This window comes from Phodopus roborovskii, unplaced genomic scaffold, assembly GCF_943737965.1.
Source record: "Phodopus roborovskii unplaced genomic scaffold, PHOROB, whole genome shotgun sequence".
NCBI classification, from domain to species: domain Eukaryota; kingdom Metazoa; phylum Chordata; class Mammalia; order Rodentia; family Cricetidae; genus Phodopus; species Phodopus roborovskii.
In genome coordinates, this window is record NW_026126469.1 from 8,444,442 (window position 1) to 8,460,653 (window position 16,212).

General features: G+C 45.6%; 1 protein-coding gene across 3 annotated transcripts in view; it reads right to left on the minus strand.

The window, feature by feature from the left end:
* The window catches only part of Etv5 (ETS variant transcription factor 5), a 61,213-nt gene extending 58,436 nt beyond the window's left edge, over positions 1 to 2,777 (minus strand). The window contains exon 1 of one of the 3 annotated variants that reach the window (XM_051191204.1): positions 2,655 to 2,777. The gene's annotated coding sequence lies outside the window, so the exon portion shown is untranslated. Of the gene's footprint in view, positions 1 to 2,501; positions 2,624 to 2,654 lie in introns of those variants that run through there. The other 2 variants (XM_051191206.1, XM_051191205.1) reach the window with 2 other exon arrangements.
* Between the last annotated feature and the right edge of the window lie 13,435 nt (positions 2,778 to 16,212).

The following is a 16,212-nucleotide window of genomic DNA, read 5'->3' on the forward strand; positions in this document are numbered from 1 at the left end:
TACTTAACCAGCAGCATGCACAAAGCCCTAGGTTCAGTTCCCAATAGTAACTAAAAAATTAATATATTATTGCCTGCCTGTCTACCACATAAACCAAAAAAATCAACCAACCAATAAAACCCCTCAAGTTATTTTCATTGTAAAATGACCTTCCAGGACATATCTGTTACAGGTTTTGTTTTGCTTTTTTAAGATAATTAAGTTTTTGATAGTACAGAAACAAGAAGAGAACTGGATGTAAGTGTTCCAAATTATTGGCAGTTAAGAAACTAAGATATATGTGTTTCTCAAAGTATTCTGTAGGTCTATTTATAGGTCTATGGTTAGAACACTAGGTACAATTCCAGGAACAAGTTGATCAAAAGTATACTTTCTTCACACACAATTCTTTATTTAAAACATAAGCCTTCTGTCCAAACAGGTGTGTATACCTGAAATGACATAAATATCTCCATGGCAACACACAAAGATTATCTATTCAACTTCCAAAGGAATAAAACATCTACCAAAGTAAAAGATAAATGAAATTCAATTCTACTTCACTTATTTAAGCATTCTACCAAAACACCCCCCCCAAAAAAAAGGCCTTCCAAAGCAAAAAGATCCACAGAAAGAAAATGCACTTTTCTGAATAGTGAAGTTAAATTTCCCAACAAAAACAGTCTAACACTGGTAAGACCTGGGCTTGGCAGAGGACAACAAAAGAAGGAAGACACATTTCTAATGTGGAAGGGGCTAATCAGCACGTTTACAAGGTGTTGCCTTCCTAAACACTATTTTCCAACAAAAAACTCAGGTCAAAACTGGAGGGGGGTGGTGATAATTTATTTACCCCAGTTCTAAATAATAGAAAGGCCTAAATGGCAATTCCTTTTAACTTGTACACAAACCAGGGAACTTTTTTCACAGTAGCTCTTTCCATCTGACTTGTTTTTCATGCTGTGAACACCATATCAAATTTTCATAAGCGAGCAGGATACAAGAAAACCCTTCGCAGCCAGCTCTTGGCCCAAGTAATCAGATATTTTCAAAGTCAAAGGAAGAGAGTTCACAACTTCCTAAAAAAAAAAAAAAAACCCTGCCAGCTTTGCCTTCCACACAGTGCACATCGACCAGAGCGAGGCCTCTCTGTCTTCCTCTCTCCCGAATATCACCAACCAGTACCCAAATCTGAAAAACCTTAGTCTAGAAGTATGAAACAATTCTGTGTTGTATTTAAAAATCTGTCTGATTAAATTGTGGCTTCAGAAATTCCTAAATGTCTGTTGTGGGTAAGAGGAGAGCGTGTAGAAAACCGGAGGGTAAAATATTTTTAGAATCTCATGATGCACAAAAATATCTTTTGAAAAAACTGCTAAAAGAAACTGCTCTAAGAGAATCCAAAAGCAGCAAGGAGGATCTTCTAAGCAGCCCTCAGAGTTCAAGAGCTGGAAACACTGTGTTCAAAGTATCTTTTAAAAGCCTGTAGGGAAGGCTCCAATTCATCCTGGAGTTTTAAACCACTTCCTTTGTGTCGTCGTCGTCGCTCTCCCCCCCCCAAAAAAAATCTGGGTGCCCCCAGGAAAACTTTAACTCGGAGCAGCGACCGGATCGAGGCCCCTCCCCGTGGCGCGCAGCGGGCCTGATTTTATGAATGGGAGAACGAGCCGCGGCCGCCGCCGCAGGTAGAGGCTGTAACTGGATCCCTCGCGCCGGGCCCCATTCACAAAACAAGACACACTTCCACCCAATTCCCAGCCTTCCCATTCATGAAAACTCCTTCAGCTGCGCCCCCGCCCCCACTCCCAACGCACGCCTAGCCTCCGACGCAGGCCCCTCACCCCAGCGTTTTAGGGAAAAAAAAAAAAAAAAAAAAAACTCAATGGTTCATTCACAAAAACCCGGAGGAAAGAAAAAAAGCCTCAGGGAGCTCCGAGACCACGAAAGAAACCTGCTTCATTCATAAAGTCACCCACATTCAGAAAATGAAATGCGGCGCTGGGCAATTCCAGCAGCCTCTAATTTACTCCCGACCCCACACGCCTTCCTTCATCGCCCCCTACTCACCACCACCACCCCATGCAAGCCAGACCCCGAATCCTGCACGAGGCCCCAGCATCATTCTCGGCCGGCTCGGCACTGGTTCTCTCCCCTCCAGGCCGCAGCTCAGGCGGACCCCGGCACCCTTAGACCTCAAAGGACAGAGTGGGGGCTGGAGGCACGCTGCCCAGCCTGCAACTTGCCCGGCCCGCAGAAGTTCGGGCAGATCCTGCACCCGCAGGTTGCACATGTCGATGTCATTTAACTCTCGGGGTTCTGGAACAGCACCCCTGAAACTGATGCCCGCCCCCCTCCCACCTAAGAGTCGCGGAGCGTTTCTTCTCGCGAGCCTCCAAGGGCCCTCGGGGGCCCACAACTCCGCGCCCCGCACCCCGTTCTTGCATCCCGCTCCCGCAGCCTGCGCCCCGCACCCCGCTCCCTGCACCCGCTCCAGCATCCCGGGTGCCTCCTCCGCGACGTACGGAAACCCGCTCTCCGCTCGCTCCGGAACCGCTAGCCACCCCCGCCCGATGCCTCCCAGGGACCGAACCGAACCGGGCCTCGGGGGGAGGGGGTAGCTAGCTCCGGGAGTCACCCCAGGAACGTCCGACTGAAGACTCAGAACCAGCCCGCACCTGAGCGGCCACTCCGCGCGCCCGCCTGCGCGCCTCGGTGGCGGGCTGGGCCGCAGAGATCGGGGATACGGACCGCTCCGCGCGCCGGCCTCCGGACTCTGCGCCGCCCTGCAACCCGCTGCAGCACTGGCCCGGCCCCCGCTGGCTCCGCCCGCTGCCATTGGCCCTCAGCCCAGAGCAGGCGCATCCTCATTGGTCTCCGGTCTTCCCCCCGGCTGCCCATCACCTCTTGTTTACCCTGTCTTCAGACAAATCCAGCTGGGCCGCCCCACCAACTGTGGCGCCCATTGGCTAACGGTCGGCCTCTCTCAACGCCCTCAGAGGTCTGTTTTACATAATTTATGCTCTAAGCGCCATTGACCAATCAGCACCGGCTTGTTTATATAATGAATGTGAGGACGTTTTTCATTCATAAAAAACGCGACCTGAGGGGGAGCTGAGCTGAGTCAGTGAAGCTCTTAAAGGGGCCACTCGCGAAGTTCCCCCTGGCCTCTGCCTGCGCTGTTCCTCCCGCCACCCCCGCGCGGGGCCACTTGGCGCCAGGCGTTCGCAGCTGCAGCAGCGAGCTAAGTTATCATTTTAGAACTCAGGCGAGAGGAATTCGTCATTCCACACACAGAAACTCACTGACCCGCCTGGGCGTTCGGCCCATAGAAACACAGAAAACGGAAACCGAGCTCTCTAATCTTAGCTACCATATAGAGGAGAGGCCTTAATTTCTTTTAACCAGGTCTCCAGTGGAAAGACTAAGCGGTTATCTTCCCTTTAAAACCTGAGCTCTTCCAGATTTTAGTTGATGTTTCGTGTTGACAAAGCCTAAGGCTGGACTTGATCGCATCTGCTTGTGCTAATTGACTCTGGGTTCTCAAGTTAGAGGCTTCAACCAGAAATCCGGTTCTCGGACCGCACGGACTGCCAGTAGAGGGCCTTGGAAGCACAAATCCCTCTGAAACGTGCGGACAGAGTTTGCTTCCCTTCCGAGCTGCTTGTTTTCCATTTAAGTGTTGAATGCAAGATGGTGTGTTTGCGAATTAGATCCAGTGCAGCTGGGAGCTGGGAGAATTAGTGTTACTTGCCAAAGGATCGGGCACTGACTGCAACCGCTGAGATTTCTTAACAGGGTGTTCCAAGAAATAAATAAACAACCCTCCACCTCCTTGTCTCCTCCTGAGGCCGACATTGGCGGTTCTCTTCTCTTCCCGAGGATGCTAGGCGCCTGTGAGGGAGTTCTGTTCTCTGCCAGCCTGGAAAGGGCATGTTAAAGTTAGAAGAGCCTCAGCAATGGCTGTTAAACCTGACTCCTGACTCGGGTGCCGAGTGCTGGGTTCCCCACAGTGGGGGACACGGTGTGGATTTCTGGGGTCCGCAGTCTTTCCGCCTCTGCTTGTGTATCAGAGCTGGCTCTTGGTGTGTTGATTGATCACAGTCCTTGACCAGTTTGAATGCTGGGCTGAAACCTGGTCCTAGGCCCAACGGGATGAGTTATCGGTTTTGCCAGAGACTTGGGGAGGGCACCAATTAATGTGTGGGAAGATGCTTTGAACTTTTAACGAGCAGTTCCTTGATATTTAATTTCCTGTTTGAGCACTGTGCTTCCCTTAGCACCAGTTTTACTCGGTGATTGGGAATTCTGCCCTATTCTATTAGTGCTCCCAGCCTGTTTAGACGTCCCTGGAGACTTTGGATCCAGCTACTTGCAGAGCCCACATTAATTCCCAGATCCTCCCTGGCCATCATCCTCCCAGGGCAGCCTCCTCTTGGTTGACTTTCTCTAAGAGTTTCCTACTTCCCTTTGCTTAATTGTCTCAGGCCTTAGTCCTCCAAAAGTTCGGAGCTTGCTGTGTAAGCTACTGGAAAACAGGGTAGGCCACTTCACAGCGATCCCTTCATCCCTTTGCATTCCTCCTCGCTTCTTGCCTCGAGTGTGGCTCCGGTGACCTTTGCCTCAGACCAAAGTTCTCCATTCCTCTTTGGGAAAAGGATGGGAAATTTATGGGCTTAGTATCAACAAACAGAGGCTAATTGGGAGGAGAAGTGTTGTGTATCATACTTGAGTTATTTATTTGTTGCTTTTTGAGGCACGGCCTTGATATATAATCTAGATTGGCCTGAAACTGCGTGGCCCATTGTCTTGATTTCTATGTTCTCCTCCTCCTCCTAAATATTGGGATTGCAGTCCTGGGTAGTTATCATAATTTGGCAAGATAGCTTGTCATTGAGAACTTGTCTAGAAGGCATGCAGTCCAAGCTCATAGCCCTGGTACCACAGAAAAGAGGAAAGTTGATATAGTATAGTATGTGAGTAATTACACTACATTAAAGTTATTGTCACTTAATAATTTAGTCATCCAGTAAACATTCAATTTGTACCAAATATGCAGCCAGACTCTGTGCTAGGCAGAATGAATGAGATCCAGTCATTGCCTTGGAGGGCCCATTGTCACACAGTTCTCCACAGATTATCAATCCCTCACAGTGAGTGAAGCAGTGAGAACTATTAATATCTCCATTCTACAAATGAGAAACTAAACCACAGCACTAGTCCATCCATTGTTGAAAGTAGATAAGAATAGAGGTCACACTACTCCAGAGCTTCTGCACTGGAGTCTGGGCTACCAGTGTCTGGGCTAAGCCAGCCACCCAGCAACAACAGCTGAACAGAGTCCAGAGGCCAAACTGGGTTCTACTTCACTCTGGCTTTTCCAATCCATTCCCACCCCGATCTCTTTCTCTTGTTATCTTTGCTGATATAAGAGTTAAGGTTAGTTTGGAGAAGTTCCTTGTCTAGTACATTGGATCTTTGCTCCTAAGGACATATTTACATAGGGGGATTTGTAGAACAAGTGTTCTAATTATCATTCCTTCTCCTCCAGGAGAGAAACAGAATTGGAAAAGAAAACAAAAAGGAGACCTGCCCCCTGGGCCATTCATCTTGTGTCAATCTAGCCTTTGTCCTTGGGCAGTAACAAAACTCAACCACAATGAGAAGCTAGACTCTTGTTCACATTCAGTTTACGTTTACGGTGTTGGTTGGAGGGAACAATGAGGGAGACTGGGAAGGGAGGATAGGGGCCCCAAGTCTGGGCCTTGCTTTCTTTTAGAGGTCTGCTTTTGCCAGGTACCCCCCAAATGCCAAAGTGTAATGCAAGCAACCTAGCTTTAAGCTGGTATCCAAACTGATGCAAGTGGTCCTGTTGTCCCTCAGGCCACAGGCCTCCTGTCCCAATTAGAAGTGCTATGGGTACGGTGGCCCTGGGGGCAGGCACATAACTCTAGGTTTCTTTCTTCTTCTTTAGTGTGAAAAAAAGGATTTAAAGACAAGGGCTAAATGATATGGAGAGATTTGCTCCAAAGGAAGAATCAAGAATTGAGTCTCCCTTTCTAAGATTTAGAAATAAGTACTCTGAGACCTGAAGGAAGAAAAGAAAATATTACAGGGTCCAAGTTTCTTTCAACAGATAGGGATAGGGATCCTGTTGCCTGCAGGGCTCCTTAGGACCGGGAAATAGTGAAACCAGGCAGTTAATAAGAGTGTACCATCAGGCACCTTCCACTTAGTGCCACATAAGCACTATTTCAGCCCATATCATCTCTACGGAGGGAGGTGCACTCTTATGAGCACTCCCACTTTCTACAGGTGAGGAAGCCTCGGCCCAGAAAAGGTCACAAGGCCAGCACCGAGCAGGACAGTGTCACAGTTTAAGTGGCTCTTGTCTTGAACAAGTGTTCCCCAGCTGGTGGTACTATTTTGAGGGCAGCAAAGAGGTACTGGAGGTAGTTGGTAGTTGCGTGGGGGGAGGGTTTTGACTCTGTATCTGCCACTTTAACAAGAGTAGTTTTCTGGGAACTTGCTCCAGAAGCACCACCTAGACTTCTGAATTATCCTGAGGCAGCAGGATACACCTCCATGAAACCCACATCAGAAAAAGAAATTGTATTTACGGAGCATCTCCCATGTACTAGACGCTTCACATAGTGTCTCATTTAATGGCCCCAAACCCTCTCACAGGCAGTGCTAATGCACAGTTTACTGCTGAGATTCAGTGTGAGAGTTTCAAAAACATGCCTGAAGTCAGGACACTGTAGTACAAAACTTGTACTCCTGGTTCTGCAGAGGTGAAATGGGGATCCCTGGGGGCTCTCCAGAAGGTCAGCTTAGCCTACTTGTTGAGTTCCAGGCCAGAGATCATGTCTTTAAAAGAGAGAGGGGGAGAGAGAGAGTTGTATATAGTGTCTAAGGAATGACACTGGAGAACGTCCTCTATCTCCATACATGCGCGCGCACACACACACACACACACACACACACACACACACACACACACACACACACACACACACACACACACAGAGAGAGAGAGAGAGAGAGAGAGAGAGAGAGAGGCATGCATTTCTGAGAAGCAGCAAGTCAGGTTGAATGCATGCTCCTGACCCTTTCTGACTGAGGTATTGGGAAGAGCTCATATCTCTCTCCTGGCTTATTTCCGGAGACATCCTCCCTCCTGTCTCCAGCTAATGCTCCATTCTTAGATCTTATGAAACATCAACTATCAGGGGACTCTGCAGGAACATGAGCAATTAAGATTTCTGATAGAAGAAGGATCCTTCAGCCCCAAACCTCAAAAACAAACAAACAAACAAATGGCCAATTCTGAAACAGGATCTGCAAGGCAGCATCCCGTGACCCTGCAGTTTCTCCTGAGCCCCTCCCCCACCTCTAACCACAGACCTGCTTACTTGTGGAGTCAGTCACATGCCAAGTTTCCTGCTCTATCTCAGAGGGTCACAAGAATTGTCTGCCCCATAGGAGGGACCCTCAGGCTACTGGTTTTTTGTAGAGGACCTGCATCTCCTTTTTAGAGTTCCTCTGCTCGTCTCCACCTTAGACCGGAAACCATAACTTAATAGTGGATTAAAAACATGAATTCTCCAGCCACTCAAACGCTCATGTCCACCTTAGTTTTCTGCCTCTGATGTGCCAGCTTAGAAACTTCAAACCAAGTCAGGCATGGGAGGTAATTCATGCCTGCAACCTCCAACTCTTTGGAAACCTAAATGAATTCAAGGTGGGTGTGGTAAAAGTCCCGGATCCTGAGTGGGTCTGATGTGCCTTCTCCAGGGATTCTGTAGAGGAACTTGATGTGTGGAGTTGGCGAAATCTATTTTGACCGACCTAGAGTCTCTTTCTGCTTCCTTTTATGCCCTTGGTGGTGAGCTTCAGACGAGCAGAGGCTGGCCTTTTCACACTGTATTCCCCAAAGCAAGAAGTGTGTATCTCACATATTGTCTGCCTGGAGCTATGAAAAGTCTGGCTTTGGTGCCTCCCAACAGCACTACTGGAAGACTGAGGCTAAGGGCTGGGAGGAGCTGGTCACTTCAGTGTAGCAGCTGAAGGGCAGGTGGCAAGGCAGGCTGGTTTTTTTTTTTTTTTTTTTTTTTTTTTTTTTTTTTTTTGGCTTTTGGCTTGGTCTGTAAGCGCCCACCTACACTGAGGTTCTGCCAGATTTACTGAGTCGGTTGTATGTATTTTGAGTTGGACAAAGGGAAAATTAACCATGGCCAACTGGTAGTGGATCTCCAGATGGAATGCTCCATCTTTGATTATTTCACTTGACAAGCATAGGACACCCAGCTGGCCTTTTTAGCCTGGGGTAGGCTCCCCATCTATTGCCCGTTGAGATCCAACCACCACAGTAAGTGTTTAGAAACAAAGACATACCTTATCCTCTCTGTCTGGGTACACTTTGGCTCTGGGAAGAAGATAGCATTCACTCAAGCCATCTAAAAACCTCATTTTACCTCTTGCTCCTGTCCCTCCTATATTCCCCATTCCCATCAAGAAGCCAACCCAAGCCTGGTGTGATGGCACACACCTTTAATCCCAGTACTTGGCAAGCAAGGACAAACAGATCTTTATAAGTATGGGGTCAGCCCAGGCCTAAAGATGCAAAACATTAGAGAAGTCCACCCTGGGCCAGCTCTGGTGTCTAGAATAGTAGAAGTGCTGAGGTCTCTGTTACTTCTTCCCTATTCTCTGGCTTTAGCTCATGGCAGGAACCAGCTTACTGCACCCTGAAAAACCATAATTGTATCGGTCATCATGGCATGGCATTGCTGGATATCTAGGAGGCTGAAAGGATGGCATCTGACTCCTAAGTGGGATTTTCAGCCTCTTAGAAGACAATGCTTAGGGTCTCAGAGTTGGCCTATTTGACCTACATACTTTTTATTAGTATAGCTATTACAGGAAAGTGCATGGATTGTTAACTGTGGGCTAAATAAGTTTCTACAAAGTAGGGACCTCTGTGTTTCCATTGTCCAGATGTCTTTGTTAGGTTCCTATTGCTGTGATAAAACACTATGATCAAAATCAACACAGGGAGGAAAGCATTTATTTGACTTACAAATCTTGAGTCACAGTCTACTGAAAGAAGCCAAGGCAAGAACTCAAGGCAGGAACTGAAGCAGAGACCAAAGAGGAACCTGGCTTGACTCCACCCCAACCCCCCACAGGCTTGCTTAGCCTGCTTTCTTATACCACTCAGGATCAACTGCTCAGGGATGGCTTGCAGGCAGATATTTCTGTCCCGCCTAGCCATCTCCCAAATGACCACACAGAGCCTTATTATTAATTATAAACACTCAGTCGATAGCTTAGACTTGTCACAACCTAGCTCTTACAACTTAAATTAACCCATATTTCTTATCTACATTCTACCATATGGCTTGGCAACTTTCCTCAGCCTGGCATATTCACTTTGCTTCTCCTCAAGTCTCCTCACCACTCTTCCTCATCCCAGCACTCTCTCCCTGTCTGCAAGTCCCACCTAACTTCTTCCTGCCTAGCTGTTGGCCATTTAGCTCTTTATTAAACCAATGGAGAGCAACACATCTTCACAGTGTACAAGAAGTATTCCACAATAATGACACCACTATCAGTGAGCTAAGCCCTCCCATGTCAATGATTAATTAAGAAAACGTCTACCAATTTGCTTACAGACAATAAGATGGAGACATTTTCTCAGATGAGGTTCCTCTTCCTAGATAACTCTAAATTGTGTCACATTAACAACTAGCCAGGGTTAGGGTTAGGGTTAGCCAGGACAGCAGACAAAGACACAATATTTCACTAGTGTACCTCCTAGCCACAACAGAAAGCCTCCCCACCACCAGGCAGCAAATCCTCTTCCTGCCTTCCTGCTGCCTCAGTAGTAACCTTCTTAGCTTCTAAAATTTTACAGAACAGTTTTATCTATTTTTATACTTCATATAAACAGAATCACCCAGCACGTATTTTTATGTCTGGTTTCTTCATATGGTATCTAGGAGAGTCACCAATTTGTTGTTGTGCTTTGTTCATTTCCTTTGTAATATAATATTCCATTGTATAGATAGCTTGTAGTTGGTTCTAATCATTTTCCTGTTAATGGACATACAGGTGTTTGCTATGCAATTTCTAGTGAGACTCTAGCATGTATGTTTTGGTTAACAAAAACAAAAACCTAATTTAAGTTGGTTTATTTAAAGTCTATTTACAGAATTCATTCTTATTTCTTATCTCTTTGAAATAATAGGGACTCCTGACAAAATTTTATCATAAAAAAGACATAAAATGAAAATAAAAGCCCCCATGTTACTAACCTTGTCTATATCCAGTTTTCCCAAATCACCCACTACTAACATTTTATTCTATACCATTGTGGGTATGTTCTGTTGTACAGACAACCGCACTTAAATTTACACAATGAAGCTATTACAAACTTACATGATAGATTGTACTGTGCTGTATTTGTGTCCCCTGGTCCCCCTCCCATACTGACTATAGAGCTCCAGCAATAGGTGGCATGGCAGATTGATGGTCCTCTGTCAGTCAGTTTGGAAGCCATCATTGTGACAGGCAGTCCCTAAGGTAAGGCATGGGAGTTTATAGAGCAGTAAATGTCATTTCCACTCACATTAACATCTGTTCAGCTGGCATCCTCAGCCTGGGGCTTGTCTGAGAAGAGCTAACAGTCTGCTAGTAGGTGGGGAAAAGGCACAGGAACAGATAGCTATTGTATGGTGGCTACAGGTATCATAAGAGAGGCGTGGAGGTGGGTTCTGGTATTGCACATGAAATGCTTCCTGTGAGGGTCAAGGATGACTCCAGACATAGCTGGCAAATGGACTGGCCCTAGAACTGATTGATTCCTAGTACTTTGTTGTACAGAGCAAGGCAGAAAGGGCTTTCCATGCAGAGAGCATAGTACACATAAGCACACACAGGCTTGGCAACAGTCGGTATGTCCCAAGGCTGCCAACTGACTGCTCCTACATGTCTAACTAGTAGGTACTAGATATTAGAGATATTTATATTAGAGCTAGGAGGAGCCATGGCTAGAGAGGGCTATTGAAGGCAAATCGTTCACATTTTGAAGTCATGGGCTACATTTCCTAGGTAAAACCATCATCAAAAACCACAACCAGCTCTGACTGCATCCTTTGTCATGTTCCCAATCAGAGCATAGATCACATCCCAGTAAAGCCATGGTGCTCAGGGAACAAATTCCTCAAATAAGGACCCTCTTATAGTTTGGTCTGAACCTTGCAACTCCACCATGCAGTACTTTGCAGGTGGTCACCAAAGATTGAATGACTTTATGAATAAATATTGTGGAACATTTGTACACTGTGTGAAAATGTACTGCTGTGACTGGTATAAAGAAAAGCCAAATAGCCAATAGCTAGGCAGGAGGTATAGGCAGGATTTCCGGGGACAGAAAGAAAGAAGAAGAGGAATCTAGGTGAAGGGGAATAAAGGGAGTTGGAGATACAAAATGAAAGAAAGGTAAAAAAGCTACATGGTAAAATGTGGAACTAGCTCTTGTAGACCAGGCTGGTCTCAAACTCCTAGAGATCTGCCCGCCTCTGCCTCCCGAGTGTTGAGATTAAAGGCGTGCACCACTACTGCCACACAAGACCAAGCTTTTGTAATTTATAATACATCTCTGTGTCATTATTTGTGAGCTGGTGAGCCCCTAAAAAATCTGACTACAAATAAACAAGCAATTTATGCTGCAACAAAACACCATGCCGGAGAAAGGGGACAGCTGGCCCTCCTTTGTGACTTGCATTTAACATGTGCCTTTCTGGGCAGGTGTTCTGTTCTACCTGCCCACAGAGGAACATTCTGGTTGGGAGAATTTCATGCACCCCCTGACTGGAATCCCTTCTGACTCTACCTCCCACTTTCTGTGCTCTTTCCATAGCCTAATTGCTCTCTCTATTTATCTGAGTTTCATCTGGAATGTTTACTTGGAGTGTGGAGGCTTGCCTACCTCAGGGCCTGCTCTGACAGAGCCTACCAGTGTCATGATAGAATAGAAAAGCTAAATATGGTCTTCCTCTTCCTCCCTCCATGCTAAGCTACTTTTAATGACAAGATGTAGTTTTTCATTACAGGATCCATGTTTTACCTGTTCTGGCCCACGCATTCCTGACTAGAATGTGGGTAGCATTCACTTACACTTATGTGTACACTTTGTAAATGTGAATGGTAACTAGGTAATCCATATGGCAGTATGGTAATAGCTCCACAGACATGTCTGGAGGAAGGCACCCCCATACCTTCCTTCTGAGTGTGACACTTCCTGTGGAAAGTGTTATCTCAGTGTTAGGCTTCTTTTGATGCCCTGTTCCTCCTTCATCTTCCCTGACTGCCGAAGAAATGCAAGAGTTTCCTTAGAATCTATACAGGGGCAGACAACTTGGGGGGGGGATCCTGTAGAATGCTGGAGTGTTCTTTGGCAAGAAAGGGTCATGGGGATATGGACATGCTGGGGAAAGGGCACAGGCATGCATCGAGTGTGGCATGCTGGGGAAAGGGTTGGAGTGTCTGCCATGGTTGTTGGCAGTGCTTTGGCTCACAGCAATCATGTCTGTGCTTTTTGGGTTTTGTTTCTTTAATTATCACTGAGGGCTGAAGAGATGACTCAGAGGTTAAGAACACTTGCTGTTCTTCCAGAGGATCTGAGTTCAGTTTCCAACACCTACAGCAGGCAACTCAAAGCCACCTGTAAATCCAGCCCCAGGGGAATCTAACAAGCTCTCCTGACCTCTGCAGGCATACTTGATATCCACTCACACAGACACACGCATGCAAATAAGACTGAATCTTTTAAAAAAGGCTATCAAGAAAGTATGTGACAGATATTACACAAACCAAGAACAACTGAACTAACAGAAAATGGGAATGTAGATGTGCCTAAAAAGCCACAGCCATGAGCCCATGTCTGTGAAATGCACAAGCTGTGCAAGAGCATGTGTTGGACTGTCCCCGGGGCTTTCTGTGGTTATTCATTCGGGACTTGTTCATTCGATTTGCCATCTGTGATTTCTCACAGGAGATAGGCAAAGCTGTGGATGCCAAAAGTTTGACAAAAATTGATGAGGAAAACTTAAGGTTAAGAAAATCATTTCTTTGAGCACAATTTGGACAAGATCCCATTATTCTATTTTAGCAAAGGAACATTTATTTCCAGCCCATGAATCTTGTGTGAGCCAATGAGGAGCTGCCTGATGGACCAGGAGGGCTGGACTGGAGTATTTGGGCAGGCCATGGAAGGAGTGCTGGACAGGCACCATGTATTGAAGAGCTGGAAGATCTTTGAGCAGGAGAGAGTCTCAGGAAGTTCTGGAGGGGGTGAATGACAAGAGGAAAGGGGCTCTGGTGCACTGGTCAAAGATACCAGAGCAGAGTGTGAGAGAGCAAGCACAGATTTGATCTGCATAGACAGAGAAACCACTCTTCTGGCCTGAAACTCACCCTGTATACCAGGCTCGCCTTGAACTCAGAGATCTGCCTGCCTCTGCCTCCTTAGTGCTGGCATTAAAGCTATGTGCCACAAGACTCAGTAGTAATCTTATTTATTAAGGTGGTCGGTAGCCTCAAAATGATTTGTTTTGTTAGTTTTATTTATTTATGTTGCAGTACTGGATCTTGGACAAAGGACTGGAGTGTGGTAGGCATGCCCGCTGTACAAGCTCCATCCTGGGACTGTATTGTTTTCTTTATTCAATCTTCTTAACCTAGATAAGGCATTTGTCTTTGAAAAGCTTTAAAACAGGCCATATTACCAAACACAATTTGCAATACAATATACAAACCATAATACAATGTTATTTGCAAAGTACGTATGTATTATGTACAATTAGTGAGTCTTTTAAAAAGGTTAAAACTAAACCAGTAAGCATCCATCATCTTAGAAATGAATACAGTTAACATTTGAACATATTTCCTCCTCTTTTCAATACTGCTTTACATAATGGAAATATTTTTTAATGTATAACTTCACATTTGCCTCACATTTTATCAGGCATATCTCCAGGATATTAAATATTCTTTATAAACTTCATTTTAAAAACTTACCTAGTATGTCTTGTACTAGTTATATTTTCTTAATTGTTCTCCTAGTGGGAGGATTAGTCTCGCTATCCTGAACTTCTCTCTCCCTCTTTCATCTCTTCACATGTATGTGTGTGTTAGGATAAATACGGCTGTGGTAGATCTGGCCAGACCCTGCTGCCCATTTTAGATGAAGGTAAGATTGTCCTCTCACCTTTGTGAATGGAGGCTGTCAGTCAAAGGGATGACTGCCCTGGACGCTTTCGGTGTGGCTTCTGGGAGCAGAGATAGTGCTGGCTGTAATCTAGGAGACCCTCTTTTTCAGAGAGGGACAGAGAAACAGGGAGAGAATACCAGTACAAATGTGGAGGTCAAAGGGCAATTCTCAGGAGTTGATGTCCTCCTTCCAGCTTTGAGTGGGATGTGATGAGGCAGGTCCTCCGGCTTGGCATCAAGAGTCCCTTCCTGATGAGCCATCTCACCAGTCCCCAAAAGCTTTTTGAAGTGGCAAAATTAATATTGTGTAGTTTCAAGATTAAATTGCACAGAATAAACAAAAATTGAGTGTTGAGTGAAAGTAGAGAACAGCAGTTAATTAAGCTGAATAACAAACTAGTAGGAATGTTGTCTGCAAAGTTTTGTTCAGGTTGGCATCCCTGGTAGAACAGTTCCCCAGGGTAACAGGAGGGGACAGCCATCTTGGGCAAGACGTTTGGCTCTCCGAGCTTCTATTGTTCAACTTATGAAATAAAAGTGGCAATGCTAATATTTCTCACTTATTAAGTGAATTCAAACAGAATAAGGGTCAGGAGAGCACCTAAATCAGCCTAAAGAATGGATGAGGCTTGTTCTTAAGCCAGGTTCTAAACAATATTACTATCTCAGGACCCAGTTGACTGGCTTCTGAAACAGATTCAAGGGAGCTGTAGGCTAAGGAAGCCATTGCAGGGATCCTAAGGCTTCCTCCACCCTGGCCATTGAATAAACAATTTAATTTGCATACTGGCTTTCCTTTCCTTAGCAGACAACTAGCATAGTCTTTGTCCCAGGTGGGGAGAAAGGCCAGAGATGGGATAAAGGAACATTGAATTTGAAAACCCTGCCATCAAACCCAAAACCTGATTCAGAAACAAGTGTATCCAATGACAGTGTATTACCAAAGGTTCTGAACTCCTAAGAATTCCCTAGTAGGAAACAAACAAAATTTATCAAAGATCTTCCTAACTGTCTGTGACTAGGAGTTGTTTCTTCTTCCTGACTTCTCCAGATGTTGTGCATGCTTGTTAATGAGTAGTCACACAAGATCTAGGCACACAACAGAAACCCCAGTGGGAACATGTTGACAGTGACAAGATAGGGTTCAGTATACCAAGGTAGGGTGTCTAATAGCTGGATTTCACCCTCTTTAAGAAGAAACAAAAGTGTGTGTGTGTGTGTGTGTGTGTGTGTGTGTGTGTCTGTCTGTCTGTCTGTCTGCCTGTCAGTCTGTCTGTTCTCAGATTCTAGCTTTGGCACTTCTGAGTATGTAGGGTGATGAGAAAAGGCAGCCTGTGGTGCCCAGAATCCCAGCAGGCCTACAGCAGGCATTATTTACAATTGGCCAATAGGATGCTTATCATCCAGTCTCCGTTTGCCCTTTTCTCTGAGAAGGTAAGAGGCACATTTCCCACCCCACTGTGGACGTTCTATTTTCCCAGTTCTTTGAAGTGCTCTCGAGATCTAAGCGTCAGGCTGAAAGCTGCCCTGTGTATCTTTGCAGCAGATTAGAACATATTCACATTTTATTTGCTCACAGAACAAATATTTCCCTTGGAATGAGGCCGAGGCAGCAGAACAGGACCAGACAAGGCCAGCTATCAGGATGGCCTCACAGCCCCCAAGGCCACATGGAGCTGTTCTCCCCTGTCACTTCATTCAATCCTGTACACACATATGTCTATAAATTGAGCCATTGATTCACTTTGAAATATATATGGAGCTCTGACTATATACAGAACACTAAACAGGCCAGAAATGAGAACCAAAGTAACCTGTCCTGAAGGGGCTTACGGTCAAGTAGAGAGATAAGCATGTTTGGTATTAATGAATCTAAGCAAGGCAGCAGAATCTTCAAAATTCAGGAGAAAACGATGTTTTGAGGTGGGTGATAGTTCTGTCGGTGTTTTGTGGGCATGT